Below are 18,080 nucleotides of genomic sequence, written 5' to 3'. Positions count from 1 at the left end.
AACCATCTCCCCAACCAATGATTGGGACTCCAAACGTCAGATGTAGTACAAGCAAATCCAGGAGTATGTGGAAAGAAACCTGAACCAAAGCAGAGAAAAGCAAGAGCAACACTTCAATAAACAGGCAAAAGCTGCCCCCTTTGCACCAGGGGAAGTAGTGCTTAAGAGAAAAAGGAAGCTGCATAAATTGGACGACCAGTGAGAAAAGATCCCCTATGTCATACAACCCTCTGACTTTGATAATCAGAAGACCTGTCTCATTAGCAGAGACCAAGGAAAAACTATTGCTACAGTCTCCAAGGACCACTTGAAAAAGTGCCCGGAACCTCTGAAGATCCCAGAAGAAGTGCCCACTCCAGCCCTGGGTGTTGAGAAAAGGAACACGGTGATCCACACCATCCTAGGTGACTTCCAAACAGATTGGCCTATGCAAAATGGAGCAGGGATTGTTCCTGTTCTAACATTCCCACAACCTGTGGAAGAGAAAGAACCAGAGAGGCCTGCTGACATTGCACCAGTACACACACCTAGAGTCGCACCTTTCCCCATGTCACGCACTCGTAGGTTTTCACCTACAGTGCCCATCATGGGGAGTGAGGAACCCGTAGATAGTGCAACACCACAGGGCCTAGGAGAGAACTTAAGGCTGAGGAGATCTACACGCCCTAACCTAGTACAGCCGCCACTTAGATTCAGGGAGTGAGTGATGCCTATATATACCTGTATATGGTATTGCAATGTATATATACAAACTGTAAATGTTGATTAATTGTTAATGTTAAAATGCCAATTAACCGTGTACCTCACCTGATTTGCAAGAAAAATGAGAAGGAGGAGTAATGGTAGCAGAACCCGGCTACGTCCTTTCCCCTGTTTAATCCCAACTTACCCTTTGTTTGCTTTTATGGACCATGGCCTCAGGACTGGCAGAGGCCACCCAAAAACTTTCTTGGGTTCTTGTAAATACCCCCCATTTGCCTTCTTATTCCTCTGTCAAGACTGTGACACCCACTGGAGAGGACTGGTTGGAGGAAGGGCCTGCGGTAGAGTCGGCCGAGGCCCAGTCACTACTTAAACCGGTTGCTAACCTCCAGGCCAGAGGGTTCTGGGATACCTGGACTCTTTGGGGTGGACTGGTGGAATAGAACTGTTTTGCAACATTTAAGTGATGTGCCTCCCTGTCAGGGAATGAAATGTATATAATGTTTTATGTTATATGCTTTTACCTTTTTCAGAAGCAGTTTAATAATTGCGGTGCCGGACAGCCTGAGGACGGGCTGTGTTCTACCAAGGGGGAGTGTGACGCCCTGACAATATCAGGGTGTCACAGATGACTGCACCCCTCTCCTAGGTACAGGATTCCCTCCTCCTTGACCCTCCATCACAACCCCCATCCAGGTACACAACACCAGCCATCAAATCCTAGTCACCCACCATGACAATATGGACACACCAGTGGGCGGGGCCAATCGGATTGCGACACCCACCTAGGGGTTCTGAGGTATGATGGGAGGGGTGAGTTTCAATCAGTCAGAGAGTGACAGTGGAAAGTGACAGTGGGAAGTTGGAGTGGAGGAGATGGTGAACAGGGTAGCCAGGAGTTGGTGCTCCTGGGCTACCAGAGGAGTGGACAACTGACTAGGTGGCAGTCGGTAGACAGGGCCACAGGTGACAGAGATCCGGTCACGGGAAACCTTAAGTGGACCGGGGCAGGCTCGTAGCCCGCTGGTATCGACAGCAGGGATCCGGTCCTGAGGCCGAGCACAGACAGGGTACCTGGACCCTATGGCGAGGAGCAGTTTCAAACACCTCATCAATTAACCAGCTGGGGACAGGATTTCAGGTCTTGACCCCCAGGAGGCCCAGATAGAGCGAGACGGAAGCCCAACGAGGGGGATAGGGCTCCGCAATTGCCTGCTCAGATCCCATGGGCCAGTTCTCGCGGGCTACAGCTCCCACGGACAAACACACCTGAAGTGGACTTCCCCGTTTCAAGCGGAGTAGTCAAAAACAAGGACACAAGCCAAAAGTGCAGGAGGAAGGGCCCCTGTTCTGCTGTACCAGGGTGTGGGACCCGAGCACACCCCTCCGGAGGCTACCGGTTGCCGGCAGTTTGGTTTACCATCTGGACTCTGTGTCAAGTTATTCTAGAACTGTGAGTACACCAACACCACCCAGTCCAACCCTGCAGATTGCGCTCCACAGCACCATCCCACCTGTACAGGCGTCCCGGGACAACACCTCCCCTACCGGTGGAGGGGATAACATCCACCTGCCCCACTCCATCGGTCCCGGGCATCATCCCTAACGGCAGCGGCGGTGCCACCAAAATCACCACACACCACGGGTGGCGTCACTGACAAACCTCCCCTGTATATATAAATCCCCTCTTTCACTTGCGGGTGACAGATGGGTGCTCAGGCCTGGGTCCGGCTTCCCCTCAAGCCACCGCAACGACCCCGGTTCCGAGCGTCTCGAGCAGCCCCCTCTCCCAGCTGCGGTCTGTCCCCCCTGCCTGCAACAGATCTACAAAGAGAAAAGATACCCAGGACATACTGAAATAGGAGAAACTGGTTACCTAAATGGGTGCACCTTGCTGAAGTAAGAGGAACCTTCTGATATATAGTTTCCCTTGCAGATATAGGAGGGACCTTCCTGGGTTTAAGAGTCTTGCCAGAAACAGAGGGGGTTGTATTGAAGTGACGGTATGTATGAGGCAGCTGCTAAGGTCCTCTTATTTGTAATATATAAGAAGAAAAATAGTTTTACACTAGCAGGAGCAAAACAGTAACAATGCTGTGACATGACAAGAATCTGCTTAACTAATTATACGCTAAATAGTTACAAGTCACATTTATGTTTGTGATAGCCAAGATGATTGTCTATAAAATGAAGGTCAAAGCTGTAGTGGATGGAGAGATATGGAGCCTGAAAGCCAAAAGTTCAAAACATTGTTACCCTTTTGCTCCTCAGTGTATTATTGGATTCAGTACACAAATAACATTGAAGTTTCCTTGGCAATTGTCATTTCTGTATCACAATCTTACATTATGTGTCACTATGCACATTGGGGTGTATTATAAACAGCAGGTTAAGGCCGGGGTCTCAGGTAGCATTTGTTCTGTGTAATGTATTACAGTATGACTGACTGCTAAGAAGATGATTCAAGTTGAATTTTATGAAATTTGCTATTTAGAAGCTGCATGTCAGATGTGCACTACACCCCCCCAATGGTATGTGAGCCCTCAGCTTAAGGACTGTCCGCCAGTACTGGTCCAGTGCTTTGTGTTTGTCCCCTAGCCCCTGATCAGTAGATATTTAGAAGTCAAGCGATAGGAACGTGATGAATAACTCTGAAACACTATTGTATTTTGAAATCTGGAATTTTACTTGCTTTGGATAAAACTATTGAAGAGAAACCAATTAGAGAATAGCTGTGCTATGGTCTCTTGTGATTGGTGGAGATTCTGGCAACAGGTGTTCAATTATCCTGCAATGCCCCCGCAGGTGAAATGAAGCATTACATAGGTCCTAGCGAATTCAATGTGCCCCAGGGTAAGTAATGCTCTTTAGAGCTGCTCTCCGTTTGGCTAATAGAGATGAGCCGATATGGCAAGATTCAAATTTGCCAAATCGTGCAGATTTTACAAGAAAAATTTAATTCAAAGTGAAGTTATTATCCATGAATTGAATATTCCTTGCTGTGCTGTGTGATCACTGTAGACCCCAGAACACAAAAATATAGGATGTTGTAAAAAAACATAATAATAGTCACGTGATTGGTCACCTGTACCCAGCCCGCCTCGTGGTTCTCAGCATGTCACGTATGTGCCATAATGACCTTTGATGAGACGACCTACAGAGCACAATGACATTAGCCTGAAGCTTTGTTGAGGTGGAAGCCAGGGTTTTATGTGAAAGAAGGTGTGTCATGGGAGTGTCCGGTTTACTGACAGCCCTGTGGTGTCCGGCTGCAGAAGGTCGCTGCGTTTGGCTGCACAAACTACTCCTTGATATTCCATCCTTTCTTCCTTGGTGTGAAAGGAGTTGTGTGCATCTTCCTTGTTAGGGTTAACTCTTTCCCTTTTGGACCCTGCGGATATCTTGGCAGTTTAGCTGCAAATCCTTATCCCCACTCCCTGTGTCTATATATACCTGTATTTCCCCTTGGTATGTTTCCGGTGATAGCGGATACTCCTATGCTGTCCAGATTGCAAGCAGTCGGTTTGAAATCTCCTGTTGAAACATGTTGTTGTCATTCTCCCAAAGTCATTTTGCAGATAAGTTGTCCATTTACATTTCCCTTTATGTTTTCCCTCTGTATTCTTTAGGTCTTAGTGGGGTTGACTAGTGCTCATCCCGTTCGGTCACTACCTAGGGCCTATCTCAGGGTCAACCAGGACCTAGGTATCCTGATCGATGCAGAACCTATCTAGGGATGTCAGAGTAGCCAGGGAACAGTGGTAAGTTTTCCAGGGGTCACCATTTTCCCCCCTTCCTTAAAGACAGGGTTTCCCTCTTACCCATCCCTTTCATCATTTGTCTGGTTTTCCCCCACACCAAGCGTGACACTATGTTTGTTGGGCATTTTTCTGAAGTCGTATGGAGCAAACTGGAAAAAATACATATTTTGTTAAAATTCGAAAATTAAATTCTATTCTAGTGAATAAATTCACACATCTCTACTAATAGACAATTGTCTTAAATATGGGATCCTCCTCCAGTATCAGAATGTGTAAAATACGGATTTTCTAAAATTAGATTAAGATTTGAGATGACCGGATCCTTGGATGTTTGGATTCACCAGGGTAAGGTTTGTTTCGGGACCCAGACATGATATGAACTTGTTTCCGGACCCCAAACCCCATGTACTTCAATGGGGACCCAAACTAACAGGCTCGACCTGAGTACTGAGTATAATGGAAGCCGCTGATTGAGCCGTTCGACTCTTTGCCCACATACAGCCAGCCATAAATAGATCAGTTCCAAGGAAGGGTGAGTGTTTTATATTTTTCTTAGTACACACTACATCCGAAAACATTGCTTTTACCCCTCCATTAGAACCAGAGACTGCAAGCGGTTCGCACTGAGCAAACCACCGAGCGTACCCGAGCTCACCAATGCTCACTTGAGTGGTTAGCATGCGAACAGGACCTGAGCTGCGATTTCTGAGGCTGGTGACTCTGATAAACTTATCCTCCGCAGCAGAGGTAACTCTTAGTCTTCCTTTCCTGGGGCGGTCCTCATGTGAGCCAGTTTCTTTGTAGCGTTTGATGGTTTTTGCCACTGCACTTGGGGACACTTTCTAAGTTTTCCCAATTTTTCGGACTCACTGACCTTCATTTCTTAAAGTAATGATGGCCGCTCGTTTTTCTTTACTTAGCTGCTTTTTTCTTGTCATAGTACAAATTCTAACAGTCTATTCAGTAGGACCATCAGCTGTGTATCCACCAGGCATCTGCACAACACAACTGATGGTCCCAACCCCATTTATAAGGGAAGAAATCCCACTTATTAAACCTGACAGGGCACACCTGTGAAGTGACAACCATTTCCGTTGACTACCTCTTGAAGCTCATCAAGAGAATGCTAAGAGTGTGCAAAGCAGAAATCACAGCAAAAGGTGGCTACTCTGAAGAACCTAGACTATAAGACATATTTTCAGTTGTTTCACACTTTTTTGTTAAATATTTATTTCCACATGTCTTAATTCATAGTTTTGATGCCTTCAATGTGAATCTACAATTTTAAGTCATGAAAATAAAGAAAACTCTTTGAATATGAGGGTGTGTCCAAACTTTTGGTCTGTACTGTACATCTGCCGGTTAGTCTGGGTATAGAGAAGGTGAACATCGTGCTGAATATGAATAATCAGGATTACAAGGATATTTTATATAGTAACAAGTTTTACCTAGGTGGTGGTTATTTTTCGGGCGTCTACGCATTATGATAAAAGGTGTGAACAGGGCTCTAGGTTTATACACCTACTTTTTTGGCAAAGGACACAAAGTGTGTAAAAGAATACCATATAACCACTGCAACATTGCAATTAAATATACCTTCTATCAAGTTCAGACAGGTAGAGATGGGTAGAGCTGTGAATCTTATATTGTAGTTACTGGGTGTTATGTTTTATCATCTTTTCTGAAATCTACTGTGCCCATAGTAGTATGGCATTATGCAAAAGACTTAACAAAGCACTGAACTTTTCAGTAGAGATTTAATTTTACATTTGCCATTACTTTCAGATTTTTATTAAACCAGAAAATGGTTCTGAAGAAATTAACTCATTAAGAGTAACCCCTTCTCTGCCTGACATATGACATATCTGTGCCATATGCTGGGTCCTCGATTTTGATGCAGGCTCGCAAGCCGAGCCTGCATCTTTCCCGGCAGATGATGGCTGCGTTTTTCAGCCATCATCTGCCCCCTCTACCTGTGGCTGTTAATTTGTTAAATGCCACTATTAATCTGCGACAGTGGCATTTAAAGTGCACCAGTCACCAGAATTTTCCTACATAACCTAAAGCCAGTGCTATACTGGCGTTATCAGGCTGATTCTATACATGCCTTTAGTTATAAGCTCGGATGTATAGGTCTTGAAACACAAGCAAGTAAAGTTTTTAAAATGAGCAGCTTTTTGATTGACAGCAGCTGAGGATCAGCTAATAGCTGGGTTGGGCATACATAGTGATTCCTGCCCCTCTGCCTGTCCATCCTCACCCGATCTGTTATTTATGCTAATTCTATTATAGAAGCGTTTTACTAAGTGACTAGAAGAACCTGTGATGATGTCATATCCATGTGACCAGAAGGGGCGTGTCTCAACCAACGGAAAATAATGTTGCTTCCTGGTATCAGCTATGTTGGTTGAGGCCCCGCCCCTTCTTGTCACATGGGTATGACATCAACAAAAGTCCTTCTAGCCACATCATTGAATTAGACACTCAGAAAAAGTGGCATGACTCAAAACTCATTAAAAACCATTTTATTGATACAATTAAAATAGTTTACAACAAGGATCCTCAGTTTTATGAAAAGTAAGTACCGTACACCAGGTTAGATCTATAAGGATAATTCTATAGAGCACTAGTAAATGTGGTCAATTGACCTCCTACATCAAACATTGCTCTCAGAACTAATACTGCAATTGCATGGCATAAAACAGTGTGTAGCCCATTGCAGAAACTATGCAGTTAACAGGCCATATAGCCCAGCAATTACAGTATACACAGTTATATTGAAGTTGAACCCATTGAGACCGACTGTGCAGGTGTCAAGGTGCTAACTATAAGATTAGTTACATCAGCGCACGCCAACATGAACTAGCAACCTTCCAGCATCCACTCAGATAGTAATACATCAAAGAAGGTCCAATACGGGTCACCCATACTAACCAGTGTGAAGTGACGGTACCACAGCGACTTGTCCCTACGCGCGTTTCACCTCTTCATCAGGCGTTTCACCTCTTCATCAGGGGACGTCCCCTGATGAAGAGGTGAAACGCGCGTGGTACCGTCACAGTCGGTCTCAATGGGTTCAACTTCAATATAACTGTGTATACTGTAATTGCTGGGCTATATGGCCTGTTAACTGCATAGTTTCTGCAATGGGCTACACACTGTTTTATGCCATGCAATTGCAGTATTAGTTCTGAGAGCAATGTTTGATGTAGGAGGTCAATTGACCACATTTACTAGTGCTCTATAGAATTATCCTTATAGATCTAACCTGGTGTACGGTACTTACTTTTCATAAAACTGAGGATCCTTGTTGTAAACTATTTTAATTGTATCAATAAAATGGTTTTTAATGAGTTTTGAGTCATGCCACTTTTTCTGAGTGTCTAATAAATAGCATAGTGGCAATCAGCTATCATTGTTTAGGTCGGTGTAGTGATCTATTCCTAACATCATTGAATTAGCATAAATAACAGATAGGGGGAGGATGGACATACAAGGGGGTGGGGATCATTATGAATACCCCCAGCTATCAGCTGATCGGCAGCTGTTGTCACTCAAAAAGCTGCTCATTTTATGAAGTTTACTTGTTTGTGTTTCTAAAACCTATACATCCGAGCTGACAACTGCAGGTATGTATAGAATCAGCCTGATAGTGCCAGTATAGCACTGACTTTAGGGTATATAGAAAAATCCTGCTGATTGGTGCGCTGTAATGCATGTTGGGAGGAGGGTGTGCCATTCTAGGTTCCCATTAATATGTTCATAATGTGATTTTGAGGCGCTGATGGATAGCCATAACATCCGGGGGTCTGCTAAAGATCCCCATATGTGTCATAATAGTACTTCTGTGAAATCCAGTCCGTGGCTGGCATTTATAGGAGAACATGATTTTCACTATACACAACAGTACAGCAAGTCCATATCCCAAAAGCAAGTGTGACAACAGCACCAGAGACAGGTAAATATATGTAACAACCAGGCCAGCATCATCTCATGTGTGACGCCCTGGACTAGCCAGGTAGTCACAGTTAGCCCCATGCACTACACCCATCCCCAAATAAGGTGACAGCAGCCAACCCATTAAAAAACTGGTCACCTCCCTCTGGGTTTGATGTGCACACCATGGGGGCAGAGCCTGGCGGTTGGCCACGCCCCCCAGGAGTTCATATGCCCAGAGGCAGGAAAACAAAAGTGCAGATCAGTTTTGGAGGAGCAGAGGAGTAGTTGAGAGAGGAGTTAAGAGGAGTAAAATCTGTCTGTGCACTGGGTAGGCGCCCGGGCACTTTGGCTTGGAGGCAGACGGTGGTGGCCATCTGCAGGAGCCGGGAAGACAGTCCTGGTGGAACCATAGGTAGCCGGGACAGGGTAGTGGCCCACCGGTACCAAACCGGGGAACCAGCTGGAAACCGGAGCACAAGAGGGGGTACTCAGACCCTGAAACGCGGTCCTAAATCTACCGGACCCCGTTAATTAACTGATTGAGGTCTGGACTCTAGGTCCTTTCCCACCCAAAGTCCCGAAAGGAGGCAACAGCCCACTGATTCCAGATAACGGCCACCGTCAAGGGCCAAGACATCCACCGGGCCAGCGCCTGCAGGCAACGGGCTCTCCCTATGTACACACCGGGGAGCGGGACTCCCGTCAATGAAGCGCGGTTGTCCAAAATCTACAACAGGTGCAGGAGAAGACGGACACCACCAACCGTTTGGGGACCGAAGCGACCGGCTGCGGGCACCGACTATCCACCGTTTGGTTTACCAGAGACTCCTGTGTGTAGTACTACTGGGCCGTGGGCCGTGCACCAACACGGCACCACATCAACCGGGTCCTGAGGCCACCATCCCCTGCCCACGGAGTGGTTAATAAGCTGCCCCCAACATCTCCCCAGGGTGCCCAGTAACCGGCAGCGGTGGTGCCTACATTCACCACAACCCATGGGTGGCGTCACGAACTCTAACCTAAACCAAAAACCCCACTCAACACGCCAACCCCCTTTACAGAGCGACGTGACCCCCGGTCCGGAAACGCTCGAGCCACCGACACACGAGCCTGGATCCAAGCGGCTCGGCTGCAGCCGAGCGTGGGGTGGTACACATGCTCCTGTTCCCCTCCCCCCGGCGAGAACATCAGCATTCTCACCCGTCTGGGCCTCCTGCTGCGGGGGTCCCATCTCTGTGTCATGCTGTGGCCTCCCAGAACATCTGTGCACCATGCAGAGCTCCAGTCTCTTCCCGTAAGGTGCCTGCAGCCACGTCCCTTTTCTTAAGGGGCCAGCACCCTTTAACCTGGAAGTGCTTCCCAGGTCAGCTGGGAGTCTGTAGGTATTTAAGGCAAAATAGCCCTGTGCTAGGTGCCTGGGCAATGAGCTTAGTCATTCCTAGTTGTCAGATCCCCTAGCCCTGTGCAGATGTTGCTGTTCCGCTGTGCTAAACATATTGCTGATACTTGTCTGTATTGCAGAGTGCCGCTTCCACTACCTGCTGTTGCCTCAACATCGGCTGCCAACCACGATAGCCGTTGCCACAAAGTATAATCACCAGATGCTGCCATCCATCCCAGAAGGATCCGCTACTCCAGCTCCTGTCATCCATCCAATCACTCGTCCATCCATTCGTCCTGGCCGGAACCTCTACACCAGCTGTTGCCGCAATTCTATACCAGAGATTATCACTCCGATAGCCCTGGGGACAGCCAACGCAACACCAGTCTTCCCGAGTGGTGCCTTAATTCTACCTGCAGCATAATACCTCCACCATCAGGAGCTATGGTGAAAACCAGGTTCAGGTTCATAGTCAAGCCCCTCTTGGTTTTCTGTGTGTTGCGGTCCAGTGGGTCTACTAAAATCACTGCTCGCCTGGTGAGCCTAACAGTATATAGGTTCGTGCTGTCTGTGTGCTGTAGCGCCCCTGAGGCCATCAGGGTGCTACAAGGTTCTGCATCCCCACCAGGATGCAGGGCCTACCCCCTTTAGGTACCCAGAACTCCAGTGTCGGTACCAACAAACACCCAGGTAATCCCAGTTTTCCCCAACATTCCCCCATACAATGGTACCCAGCTAGGGTGGGACCAATGGATGTCTGCCTAGAGGTGAAGCCACTCCAGTCCACTAGTTGACCAGGTGGGAGGGGCAGACTGTGGAGAGTAGTCGGTAGATAGTGTATGACAGGTGAGGAGTGAAGGTGGAAGCAAAGTGACAACCTGACTCGGGTTGACGTTGACCTGGGACCCAGGAGAGGTGGTTTCCAGTGGAGTATGGTGGAGTACTCCCAGAACTATGCACTGGCGGGGTACAGGACCCTAGGACAGGAAAGAGCTTCAAGCTGACCTGTTAACACCTGCACAGCAAAGGGGACCATCAAGGACCTTGCAGACCCTAAAGAATCCGAAGACTCAGTAGCAAAGAAAGAACCAGGGACAGAACCAGAGACTCCAACCCCACGGGGTTCATGCTACCGTCAGGCGAACAGAAGTGGACAAACCACAGAATGGGGACCCCCAGTGTTCTATACCATGGGGACCCACTTACCAGAGACAGGTGGAGGGGAAGAAGGTACCAGAGAACCAGACTGGCACTGGGACGAAGGGGACCTGGAGGCGAAACCAGCCGGCCTTGGGCAACCAGTTAATATCTCAGCAATGAGTAAACCGGTTGCACTGATTATCTGTGTGGACTACCTTCTTCCGACGCCCACCGCACCATACACCCTCTGGGGCAATACCCTACTTGCGGAGGGACTACCATACTAGCTGCAATACCATCAGCCCCAGTAGAGACATTCTGCAGTAGCGGCTCCCTACATATAGCCGCAACACCACAAGTGGAGTCACGAATAACTTTATTCACAAATCCCCTGTAAATATCCCCATTACAAAAAGGGCCCAGTGCATGTGTGTCGCCCTGGGCAAGCCAGGGGACACAGGTCATCACACCACCACACCCTACATCCCAGTTAGGAACACCAAAGCTAACCAAAAATCCTTGTTGCCTTCCTCCAGAGGCTGATGATTCACACCAGGGGGTGGGCCAGGCAGTTGGCTCCGCCCACCGAGGAGGACACAGCTCTGGAGGCGGGAGAAACCAAGCAGAACAGTTAGGGGAGTGAAGGAGTAAGCAGCTAAGAGGAGTTAAGGAAGTGAAAGTAGAAAGAAGTAAAGTGGTAAAGGAGGAAAGCAAGAGTGGTGACAGAAAGAAAGCCTGAAGTAGTCCAGCTGTGTGCAGGACAGGTCAGCAAGGTCAGCAACGGCGGTGACTGTCTGGAGGGGGACCGTTTGGAAGTTCCTGGAAGGACCGCGGACGGGTAGTGGCCCGGCGGTCTGGAGCAGTGTACCGAAGGACAGTCAGCACCAGGGCAGGGGCCTCTCGGACCCTGGCAAGGCTAGGAGTCGCCATAATTTGCCAAATCCGTCAGTGAAGGGGACGTAGATCCCCCAACAACCAAGTCCCGATTGAAGGCAACAGCCCAACCAGAGTAGGAGAGACACCGCCACCACCAAGGCACCAGTCTCTCAGGGCCAGCGCCTGCGGGCAAAGAGTAGAGCTCCTCCGGTCCATCTTGAAGCCGGGGAGCGGGTTACCGGTGGGAATCCATCGCTACCAACACAGAAACAAAGGTGCAAGGAAAAGGGACATCACCGTCACCTACTGGGAGAGCAAGTGCAGCCGTCCGTGGGAACCGTCTTTCCAGCCGTGTGGTTTACCGTAAAACTGTGTCAACGTCTCAGGCTGAGTGAGTACCACAGTGCCGCAAGGCACAGCGCTGCCCCCGCGTCCCTGCTCCCACCGGGCCCTGCACCTCCCTCACCATCACCGGGCCCCGGGATCACCAACCCCTACCCACGGAGGGGCAACACAACACCTGGCTGCTCCGCATCACCATCCCCTGGATCCCCATATTGAGCAGCGGTGGTGAAATCACCACACCCGTGGGTGGCGTCACGGACAATAAACTATCCCCACACCCAACAACCCCCTTTCACTCACGGGCGAGGAGTGCCGCTCGAGAACCCCCGGGATCCGGCCCACAGCTCGAGCCACCACTGAGCAGCAGCCGCCGGACCTGAGCAGAAGGGGTGAGCGTAGTGTGCTGACACCCTCCTCCCCGCCCGCGACACATGGAACCGGGTAACGGCCACCAGTGTGACATCACAAAGGCGTACACTGCCCGGTACCGCGTACCCCATATGCCTGGGTGCTACATGTGCTATCACACAGATAGAACATGAACAGCACACAGAACACACACACACACACGGACACATGGACAGACATACATACCTACACCACGGACTGTGCAAAACATTAGTTTTTTGCACGGACGTGTGAAGGGGGCCTAAAGTGGCACTCTTTGACTAGCCCCGATTTTTTATTCTGGCAGTGATGGCCTTCCTTGATTGGTTTCGCTAGACCTTTTTATATAATACAGTATCTGCTTGGCCACGTCTGATACCCTGTGACCATTCAGAACTGTGTTAAATGGTGATGGGTATTTTTTTGTGTAATTGATCAGTGCAAATCAAAATACAAACTGAATTCGTTGGGACCTGGAAATTTCCGTAAATTTGACTAAAATTTGATACTCCTCTGATGAATCCGATTATCTCATACGCTGATATGTTCTTTTCCTACACCCTTACTTTTTCCGCGACTAGTTGCAGGCGCTTTTAAAAGTTTTGTTTATTTATATGAAAATTTTTTCAAAAAACACTTGTCAGTTAGAAACCAGAACATATTTCCATTTTATTCCAGAAGTGAATTTCCAATTAGATTTGTGAATCAAATTTGAAGAAGCTGAAAACCCACAAACATTGGAATCTAATATCATAATCTTAACTAAATGAGGAAGTTGATTCTGATGGGAAACGTGATATTCAATGCATTAAAGGGGTGGTTCACCCCCTTTCATTATTGGCCACAACGATATTAGGTTGGGAAACAATGTTTCTCTCAAATACCTTGTGCTGCCAATAGTGCTTGTGAGCGCTGATATTGCGGACAGCTCTTTCCAAACGCCTACCCCCAGGCTCCGTGACCTTGGGAATCCGGTGATGTCACGCCAACTTCCTGCTCACCTGACATCACCGCGGCCGGCCCCAGTCTCCGTGAGTCACTGGGCTGTGAGCGGAGTTTCACTGCTCGTCACAGCGCAGCACCTCCCTGCTCACTCCTCCTTTGCTTGCAGAGTGCCACAAGCAGGAGCGATGCTGTGATGAGCGGTGAAACTCTGACCACAGCCCAGTGATTCACGGAGACTGGGGCCCTCCGCGGTGATGTCAGGTGAACAGGAAGTTGACGTGATATCACCGGATCCCCGAGGCGACGGAGCCCGGGGGTCAGGCGTTGGAGAAGAGCGGCTGCAATAGCGCCACTCACAGGCACTATTGGCAACACAAGATATTTGAGAGAAACATTGTTTCTCAACACAATATTGTTGTGGCCAAAAATAAATATGGGTGAACCACTTCAAGTGTCTTTATCTTAACTCTAGCAATGAGTTTTTTGGGCTTTTTGTTCGGGAAATGTTTTCATCAACAGTGAATCTCAAGAAATCACTAACTACCACTGATCAGCTGATCTTCATTGTCAGCATCAGAGGTCTTTTATTTGCAGCTCATAAACCGTTTAGATATACTATATAATTTATATAAATAGATGAAGGAACTGTAGGAAGCAGCACTCAACGCTGTCATGGATGAAATGGATACTTTATTCGGTCATTTCATGAGAAATAGAGACGTGAACAGATAAATAATCGAGCAACAGCTGTTTCACATGAGTACGGCTTCTTCTGGTGCTCTCTTTTTTTAGGCTCATTTTCCACTCCTCTCTGCTCTGCGTCAACTTCCATTTCAAAATTGTGAAAATTGTCAAGATCAACTATACATTTTTACAAATATCCACAAAAAATGTTTCTCAAGGTGTTTCCTTGGGTCCTGTCTTCTCTTTTCAGTTTTCTATTTTATCTTGGTCTAATAGATGGTTGACAAGTAAATAAAAATATTGCTTAAATTTCCACCCAAAAGAAGCAATAAATTCTAATTTCAGATTTATGCAGCAATAGCCTCTGTTACGGGGGGGACGGGCGGATTAGGAAAAGGTAGTAAATCTCCCAATCGCCAATCAGGGTCCACAGTGCAGTGATGGTAAACTGCTGCTGGCAACCCGAAGGTCAGGCAGATAATACAGAGCTAGATAGCTCCGAAATAAAGCCTGACCCAAGTTAAAAGGTCACTCAGATCAGGATAACTGTGAACCCTGTTAACTTCACAGGGCCCACAAACACCGAGACCAGGACTCCTTCTGTTTGCAGCACAAAGGGTCCTGATAATGAATGTCCGTGCATGTAGGGGGAACACCTGGACAGACGACGCAGTAGACACAGCCCAGTTAATGCCACTGGGTTGCTATAGCAGGACTGGAACGGTAGGAGGTGAAGCGGGACAACTGACCCTACTGTGCGCGATGGGCAGCGGTCGCCTAACCCTGCCTACCGCTTCCAGAACAAGGGCTCTAAGGCTACATGGTAGCTGCACTGCTCTGGTAACTCCCCAGAGGTCATGTGTGACGACTGTGCACCGTGGTGTGCTCTCCAAGCCCTTTTAACAACCATGGTCCACCCCAAACCCAGTGCAATCTACAGTGGCGCCTCCAGGAGCCAATAGCGGAGTGCCACATCATCAGTGACATCACCAGTGGCCTATCCGGAACCACCACATTACTGATGACACAAGCGCAGCACCGCCCAAAACACCCTACCAGTCATCGTCTGATGACCAACGATGGGGTGCCAGGTCATAGGGCTGGGCCTCCGCGAGTCAGTCCGGAGTGGCCACATCATCAAGACACCTGACGCTATCCAGCCTAGCAGGGCCTGCCACCTCACGGACGTGCCCAGTGAAGTCCTGACCGGACTTAGCCTCAGATGATGCACTAAGTACCTGAGCATGCTCAGTAGCCTTAATAACAGAATTCGCCTCAGAAATAAGACTCAGGCTGAGCATGCTCAGAAGGCACAACAAAGGACTTGGACACAGCTTGAAGTCCAAGCACCTGGGCAAAGAGGCTGTTAGGGTTAATTGTGGGAGCATGCTCAGTAGCCTGAACTGAGGACTTAGTCTCAGACATAACACAATCAGGCTGAGCATGCTCACTAGGCAAAACACCTTTTCGCACTAAGTGTGGGAGCATGCTCAGTAGCCTGAACTGAGGACTTAGCCTGAGAAATGGTACTAACAGGCTGAGCATGCTCACTAGGCAAAACACTGGACTAAAGGGGGCTTTACACGCTACGATATCGTTAATGTTTTATCGTCGGGGTCACGTTGTTAGTGACGCACATCCGGCGTCATTAACGATATCGCAGCGTGTGATACTTACCAGCGACCTTAAGCGACCTCAAAAATGGTGAAAATCATTCACATGGAGAGGTCGCCCCAAAACCAAAAATCGGTAATGGTTGATTATCGATGTTGTTCGTCGCTCCTGCAGCAGCACACATCGCTGTGTGTGACACCGCAGGAGCGAGGAACGTCTCCTTACCTGCCGCCGGCCGCAATGCGGAAGGAAGGAGGTGGGCGGGATGTTACGTCCTGCTCATCTCCGCCCCTCCGCTTTGATTGGCCGGCCGCTTAGTGACGTTGCGGTGACGTCGCTGTGATGCCGCACGTCCCTCCCCCTTGAGGGAGGGATTGTTCGGCAGTCACAGCGACGCCGCTGACCAGGTAAGTGCATGTGACGCTGCCATAGCGATAATGTTCGCTGCGGCAGCGATCACACGAAATCGCATGCACGACGGGGGCGGGTGATTTGTGTACGATATCGCTAGCAATTGCTAGCAATATCGTAGCGTGTAAAGCCCGCTTTAGGCTGGGGAAAATCGTCGCACGCATGCGCACTAGCCACCTCTCCACACTCAGAAGTGGAGGAAGAAGCAGCCAGCTGAACGACCCGAGGCACGGCCAAAAACGGGAGCCGACACCTGGGCTTAACGGGAACCGCAGCAGGCTGCTTGCAGCGACGATTTTTAACAATCCTCCTTCTATTTGGTACTGTGCATAATGGTATTAATTTTTATTGTTACTGATCTTAGGCACCATGTTAACTTTTTTCAACATCAGACAGGTCTTTTGGACCAAATCTTGGAATTTTCTTTTCTATGGCATCAAAATTATTCTCACTGTTAATGGGTTATTATTTTTTTCTACAGCTTTTGACTTTCTGAAAGGAGCATCGCATACGGAAATGTGCACAGGGGATTTAATAACTTGCAAATTTGATCTGCAATGTTCCTTTAACGATAAATTAACGATGATTAATAATGAAAGGTAACAAAAACTCATTATCTCATTAAATTATTTATTGATATAAAATAACTTGTCATTATTTTGTTGAAAGGTTCAGTCTTAAAAAATAAAGTGATGACATATAGCTAGAGCATGCCATCATTTTTTAATTGGTAGGTATTAGTGATGGGCGGACCTACACTGTAAACGTCCGGATCTGAGTGAGTTCAAAAGTACCCGAGTGCCGGGCCAGGAGTTCTTAGGGAAAAAAAAAGAAAACTAAAGAAAAAAAGAATAAACAAGCGCGCTATACTTTCTGAGTCTCCGGCACGGCTGTACACTGCTCTCAGGTCATTGATTCTGTAGTGCCCCTGAAGCCATCAGGGAACTACAAGGTCCTGCATCCCCACTAGGATGCAGGGTGTTACGGGGGGCTGTCTGATAATAACCGAAAGGAGTATCAGACAGTCAGGGTCCACCGTGCAAAGACTTTGCTGCAGACTATGGCAGAGTGCAATACCTCTGTTAACTCACAGAAGGATATAATAAGTAAGTAAAGCAATTCCTCCCTTACTTGGAGGGTGTGTGGAATGATCTCTGTTAATAATCACAGAGACAAAGGCAGTGTGTGCGAAATGGCACCTACCTAGGTCCGCTCTTCTAGTGGTGCAAAAGAGACGAACAGCAGCGTAAGCCGCACAAAGCTCCTACCTGCGTTCGCTCCACTAGTGTGCGAGGACACGAACCCCTAGATATGGCACCTGCCTAGGTCCGCTCTTCTAGTGGTGCAAAAGAGACGAACAGCAGCGTAAGCCGCACAAAGCTCCTACCTCTGTTCGCTCCCCTAGTGTGCGAGGATACGAACAACTGCCAGACGCAGTATAAGGAACGTTACCCTAGCGGCAACGTCCACCTACGAGTAGAATCACAAGGCCCAGCCAGACCATGTGCCTCAGGCACCTGCCTATGTCCGCTCCCCTAAGAGGTAAGGATACGGACAGCAGCCGAAGCTGTAAGGTATAAGAACGCTACCCTGCCGGTAGCGCTCACCTAGCATAGACAGAGGAATGCCTAGAGGAACGCGCACAGAGCGTCTACTCATATGCATGAACCAAGAGGACTGAGCACCATGCGGCGTGTGTCAGGGTCTTATATAGACTCTGTGCCTCATCCAAGATGGAGGACACCAGAGCCAATCCGCTGCCAGAACGACAGGAGTGACGTCATGCTGGCCTATCACCGAGCAAGACGTCACAAGCACATGACCAGTGACCAATCGGCATAGAAGGTGTCAGAGACATGTGACCTCGTGTCAGCGATGATGTCACCCGCACATGT

This window comes from Anomaloglossus baeobatrachus, chromosome 12 (genome assembly GCF_048569485.1).
Source record: "Anomaloglossus baeobatrachus isolate aAnoBae1 chromosome 12, aAnoBae1.hap1, whole genome shotgun sequence".
Classification (NCBI taxonomy): domain Eukaryota; kingdom Metazoa; phylum Chordata; class Amphibia; order Anura; family Aromobatidae; genus Anomaloglossus; species Anomaloglossus baeobatrachus.
Note: the sequence above shows the minus strand (reverse complement) of the source record.